Genomic DNA, 6,264 nt, shown 5'->3' with positions numbered 1-6,264 from the left:
TCATAGGGCTGTATTGTAGGACAGCTAAGTTCTAGGTGCCCATTTTCCATGTGGCATTATGGGTGTGGGGTATCTCACAAACGGGAGTGGTGTGAATCTTCCAGAATGCACTTTTGTCTGGTCATGTCTCACTCGATATCCCAGCTAAGTGAGGCAGGATCAAAGTGGCTGTCTCTCACCATCTCATAGTTGCTTCCTTTATGACCTGCTGAGAATTTGGGTAGAGAATTACAAAGTAGAGGGGATGGATGTATTTTCATACTTACACTTACAGAGGTAGGCTTGCTGATTTCAAAACAAGTTTGGGGTGTTTGTGAATGGACTGTTTCTACAGAATGTGTGGTTTTGATCCCCTCTCCCATGCATTCTGGTTGCTGTGGCAGAAACAAAGGTAGAACTGCAGCACCATCTCATGGCTCAATAGAATAAAACATGAGAACCTAGCAAGACTGCAGTGTCCTTGCCCCTAAACTTCTGGGCTGGCTCAGCTATCATCATAATAGTTAACATGAAGTATTTTCACTTGTGCTGCGTCTTGGATGTGAAGGCCTCAGAGTGCTGTACAAAAGTGGGTAAGATCATCCTTATTCTACAAATGGGGAGTGTCTACACATGACACTATGGCCTCAGAGTAATGCGCTACAGCAATGTAGCATCTGTGGGCAAAACCTGTGCCACCAAAGCTACATCCCTGTACTAATGTGCTATCTCCCATTATAGCGCATCGCTGTGGTGATGTAATTCCTAAAAATAACCGTGCGTGGCATGCACGGCACAGTACAGGTTGTTACTGCACCATCTTTTAGCAGTTCCAAAAAGAAGTAGTACGTAACAGCGCAGTAACAACGGCGCCATAGCGACACATATAGATGCGCCCATGGGGAAGTGCAATGAGATAACCAGCAATTTGTTCCATGTCACCCAATGCAGGTGTGTCTACACTGCAATCACTACAGCGACTTGAGTGCAGCTCATGTAGACATACCCAATTTATCTCTCTTGGGTACTACTAGTGTGACCCTTCTTATATTATCTAGTCATGCATCCAGACAGCATGGGGCTCAGTGCAAGATGCAAAACCTGCATGAGAAGCTCAGTGAATGCTAGGCTAGTTAGCCCATGATGAGCTCCTGGCTACTGATTACACTGTTCCTAATCCCCAAGCCAGCTGGTTTAGATAGAGCTCAGATGTGTTGAGGTGTGCAGAGATTGTAGAGCAAACACACTTGCAGTTGATTGTAGAACCTAGGAACTCTGACACTGTTACTGGCTAATGAAACTCACTCTGTCTGGAGGGGTAGAGAGAAGGCAGAGCTGTCATAACAGATCTTTGTGCCAAAAAAAAATTTGCCCGTTGTCCCCACCAAAAGCCAGATTGTGCTAGTAAGATGCAGACATGCTTTAGGGGTGTTGGGAGATGCCCTGCCTCACAGGACCTATGAGTGCATTATACATGTCTCCAGCATGTTTTTGGCACATACTGTAAACTTCCAATGCCACCACCCTTTTAACCACCCTTTAACAGGATGTAGTCCAGGGGATGGGAAGTGTAAAACCCCTCTCCCACCATATCCTGTACAGAGTGGCTTGTGGGCTTTGGAGTGCTAGCAGTGAGTATTCCCTATAAATAGGAGAAACCAAGGTCTGCAGCAGGGAAAGGTGTAGGAAAGCTTCCTCTTATGAAGAGATGTGAATGATCAGAAGGATCCATAGATAAGTCAAGGCTTGAGAAAACTCTCCCTGAAGAAGGGGCTGTGAGAAGCAGAGGCTGAGGACCGATGAACCACAACTGAGCAGAGTGGGGGCTAAAAGGGACAAGGGACATGCTCACATAACAGGAGTGGGGGACAGAGTTTCACAATGTACTGAAGTAAACAAACATTGCCTAGACAGCTCCTCAAAGAGCCCCAAAATAGGCCAGGGTGGGCAATGAGTAGCTCCTGGGATGCTTTGCAAAGCTTGCTGGTGTTATAAGAAGCTCTTTCCTCGTGGGCTACTCAATCCTGACCTTTGCTTTTCAGTCCATGGAGAGCTCTGAAACTGGAAAGAAGTAAACTATCTTGCCACAGAGATCAGTGTTGGGACCAGTGCTGTTTAATATATTCATAAATAATCTAGAATATATTCATAAATAATCTAGAGTGAGTAATGGGGTGGCCAAATTCACCGATGACACAAAATTATTCAAAGTGGTACAGACCAAGGCAGACTGTGAGAAACTACAGAAGGATCTGGCATAACTGAGCAAATGGGCAACTAAATATCAGGTGCAATTCAATGCAGGTAAATGTAAAGTGATTTACCTGGGCAGAAATAAACCAAATTATACCTACACTATGATGGGCTCTACATTAGCTATTATGACACAGGAAAGAGATCTGAGAGTCATTGTGGACAGTTAATTAAAACATTAGCTCAGTGCTCAGCAGCCACCAAAAGGTGAACAAAATTTTAGGGACTACTAAGAAGGGAATTGTAAGCAAAATGTATCATTATACCCATTTATAAATCCATGGTGCATCCACACCTTGAATATTGTGCCCACTTCTGGTCCCCACACCTCAAAAAGGATAGAGAAGATCTAGAGAAAGACAACAAGGATGATTAGTGGTATGGAGGGGCTTCCATATAAGGAGAGACTAGAGGCTAGGCCAGGAGTGGGCAAAATATGGCCACGGACTTGGATCCGGTGCACCAACTAATTGGATCTAGCCTGCGAGGCAGCATCCACCAATTGTATCTGGCCCACGGCTGTTCCTGCACCACTCTGCATGAGGTCAACCCTACCCAATTCCGCCTGGGGCAGCCTGTGCCACATTCCTACCTGCGCCTATTGATGACCCTGATCCTGGCCAGTGCGCACAGCTTCCCAGAGGCTGCTCCTGGTGCGGCTATACCTGTCTGGGTGCTGTTTGGCTCCCCCTGACTCCAGCAGCTCCTCCTCCTCCTGCCTCTGCTGCACCACTCTGGGTAGCAGGTAGTGCAGGGAAGTGCCAGGCACCACATGCCCAGCCAGGCAGGGGGGGAACCTGCAGCAGGGCAACTCCTGCCCTAGCACACGGAGCTTTAGCTCCAGTTCCTGGCCACCTTGCACCTACTCTGCCCACCCAATGTCTGACCCAATAGATGGTAATTCTTATGTTCTTAAGATGACCAGGCAATGCCAATTCTGAGGTGGTTTCTGAATTTGGCTGAGAAACTACAGCTCTCTGTTCTGTGATAGGATCAACAGGTCCCAAACACACTACTTGCATTAAGTTCCCAGCTGAGCTCAGTGAGAGATCAGCTCAAGAAAGCTTACAAGCTCTTACTATTCTGGCCTGTATGCTGGCTGCTGACAGAGGTGTAGGGTTCTATTTCCCATTACCAACCCTCTAAGTCTGCCAGACCCACACATCTTGAGTCTTTTTAAATTAGCAACCACTTTGCCACCAAACTGGACTGCAGTGACAGCACCGGCCCTCTGTGTGTCTCTGGGTATACATACACCACTTCCCCATGTCCCCAGGAGTACTTTCTATTGGACACATCCTACCCACCTGATTCTGCTCTGCACACATCAGACATGGAAAGGAACTGGTGAGGCCTACCTGGGGGCATCTCCTGCCGTTGATGTTAAGTGCACCAGAAGTAGAGATCACAAGAAGGCTGGCAGAACCATCTCTGAAATGGCTTTACCACCTCCCTTCTGTACTTGGCATGTGCAAAAAGGATGGGCAGAGTATGATGAAGGACAGCACTCCCTGGGAGTACCAGGGAAGCAGTATAGGCACACCCTCAGCCACAGAGCATCAATAGAGTAGACTTAGCTCCAAGGGCAAAGAAAAGATCCTGTGGAGGAGCTGAGTGTGAAGGGAATATAAATATTAGTCCATCCACAAACTGATCTTCAGTCCTGACCAAGGTCCCCACCTTGTGGAGGGTCCCCAAGCTGCTGTGTAGATCTCATGCACTGGCAAGCCAACTGGGTCCAACCAGTGTCCAGGCACTCAGGCACACTCACAAGCTGTGGATGCTTTGTCTGGTGCTCCTCCTAGGGTGTGTAGTGCTGGGGTTGTCACAGGCTAGCTGGGGTCCATCTGTCCTTGGCTCCTAAACCAGAGTTGGGCCTCCAAAGCCACCCTTATGGTTCCAGCACAGCATCCCCAGAGCTCCACTCTGCTGTGCAGTCTGTTTTTTTGCTCAGCAATTTGGCAGCCCTGTGATAGTTACTATAAGTGAAGTGATCTGTCAAGGTCACTCAACAAATCTGTTGCAAAGCCAGGAATAGAACCCAGGTCTCTCCTTGGACCTGGTCCAGTCCTCTGCCTTAAGAACACCAGCTTCACAGAGGAACATCTCATTTTAATACACAGCAAAACACATTAGTGGAAGAGATTACATGACACAGTTGCCTGAGAGCAGAGGACTGAACTCAGTGACCTGGAGGCCTCTTTCAGCCCGGAGTTCATAGACTAATAGGCAGCACAAGAGAAAGACAGGGTTTGGCAAACCCACAAATTCTTGAACACAAATCTCTTCTCCCCATCCTCACCACCCCTGGGGGCCCCTTGTGTTGTTGGTCAGTGTCCATGGAGGAAGGTAGTCTCTCTCTTACTCCTACCTGCTCTTCTCCAGTAGTGCCTGGTGGGCAGGGAGGGGAGGGAAGGAAATGACTCCCCACCTGTAGTCAGGTATCCAGGTTGTAGCCATATTGGTCTAGAGGCAAAAGGAATCAGAACTCATGGTAGAGGTGATATCTTTTATCAGACCAACTAGATTTTTGCAAAAAAAAGTCTTTAATTGCAAGCTTTTGGGCACAAGATCTTTTCTCCTATGCTTGAAGAAGGGTGCTTGTGCCCAAAAGCTTGCAATTAAGGACATTTTTTTGCAAAAATCTAGTTGATCTAATAAAAGATATCACCTTTCCGATGAGTTCTGATTCCTCTTCTCCAGTGTAGAGCACTCATCTCTTTTAAAAGCACTCGGTGGCACCTTACTTTGCTTCTCATGCCCTGGTCATCACATGCAAACCCCACCCCCATCTTATTCCAGAGCAGGTGGTAAAGCAGATAAGAGTCATTAGTAAGTCAATAGTTCTTGGCAGCAGCCTGGATGACTTTTCCTTTGTGTAAGGCAAGAATTCTTGTGGGCAGTATCTTTTATTGGACCAATTGTATGGCTGGTCTAGATGAAGGCAAGTTTTCGGTCATCACAGACCCCTTCCTAAGACAGAAGCAGACACCATGAGCTAAACTGCTCTGTGTGTTCTCCAGAAGGGGAGAACACCCTCACCTCCCCACACACACACCTTCTTGGGGCTTGCTGTTTGTTGCAGCTCAGATACATGTCTCCCAGATGAAACTGGCTTTCAGCAAAGGATCCAAAGGCTTTCTTAATCTTCCCATCATGGTGAACTACAAAAAACCAGTCCCATCAGCTTGTGGTTATGTAAGTGGCTCTTACACTTGCAAGAGCCAAAGTTGCTCAGATCCAAAGCTACATCATATGTGCTTAAAAGCCTGGAGAACCAAGACCAGTGCACTCTGTGGGCCGTGGGTTGCTGCTTGCCCAGGAGGCTGCAGTGAGTGGTCTGCAGCTCATACCAGACTTTTATTTTCAACTAAGTGTGACGATAAGGAAGCAGGGAGGTCTCTGAGACATGTTCTGGGTTCACTGTCATCCCCCAAACTGTCTGGGGACCAGCAGACAGGAGGAGTGCCAGGGGGAGGGCGTGGAGCACAGCCTTGGCACATTGTGCCTGGCTGATGTCCCACCCGAGGCCCAATGGCACAGGTGCCGGAGGAAGGGCAACTGCTCCTGGGGCGCCGTCCCGCAGGTGACAAGCACCTGGCACACCCGCAGGGCTGAAGGAGCAGGGGCAGTTCTGGGAGCCGCTCGCTCTGACAAAACTGGCCTGGATCTAGCCAGCGCTTGTTTGTGGCTGCAGGCAAATGAAAGGCAAAGACTGAGCAGGACACAGGAGTGGGCCGGAGGGAACATCCAGGCAGGCCTGAGTGAAGGCAGGGGAGGAAGCCAGGTGGTGTCAGGGGGCAGCGCCCGGCTAAGGCGCTTTGTGCCCGGCCTTGATGTGATTGCGCTGCCGTGACACTCATCCGCTTAGTGGCCTCGTGCGGGAGGATTCATTAGCTAATGGCTGTCCCTGCTGCGCGTTTACGGAGAATTACGGTAGGATCCCTCCTGTCCGTCGGGATCCGCGGGCGCCGGCTGTAGCTGCAACGCGGCCTCCCGCCGCCGGGGGCGTTGGGGCAGGCGCGGCGGCGC

This window comes from Alligator mississippiensis, chromosome 10 (assembly GCF_030867095.1).
Source record: "Alligator mississippiensis isolate rAllMis1 chromosome 10, rAllMis1, whole genome shotgun sequence".
NCBI lineage: Eukaryota > Metazoa > Chordata > Crocodylia > Alligatoridae > Alligator > Alligator mississippiensis.
The sequence above is the reverse complement of the archived record's forward strand: the minus strand, read 5'-3'. Positions refer to the sequence as shown.